Here is a 379-nt window from a genome sequence, read left to right as displayed (position 1 = left end):
TACACTAATTATAATGATGGCTTGTCCACAACTCTCGACTAAATCATATCTAGATTAACACACTTGACATGCTAAATAATTAATTATAAAATTCCTTCGTGGAGTAGGTGCTATGACATCTAAAAAAAAATTATCATTAGCTTTCATAATATAATATTCCTTGACTTTATGTGACTTTTAATTGGCCATTATACGAAGGGGTTATAAAATCAGCAACACAAGACCCATATTTTCCTAGGGAAAATATGGCCCAAATATGTGCCTTGTGTTGGTGACTATTACTATCGCCCATTGCAAAACCTTGCCTCACATGTCAATAACTTTGTGTGTCTGTATTTTGTGAGTGAGTAAAACATTACTCACATATGCACGCGCATGT

The sequence above is a fragment of the Penaeus monodon genome, chromosome 33 (genome assembly GCF_015228065.2).
Source record: "Penaeus monodon isolate SGIC_2016 chromosome 33, NSTDA_Pmon_1, whole genome shotgun sequence".
In the NCBI taxonomy this organism is placed as follows: Eukaryota; Metazoa; Arthropoda; class Malacostraca; order Decapoda; family Penaeidae; genus Penaeus; species Penaeus monodon.
This window is presented reverse-complemented; position numbering follows the sequence as displayed.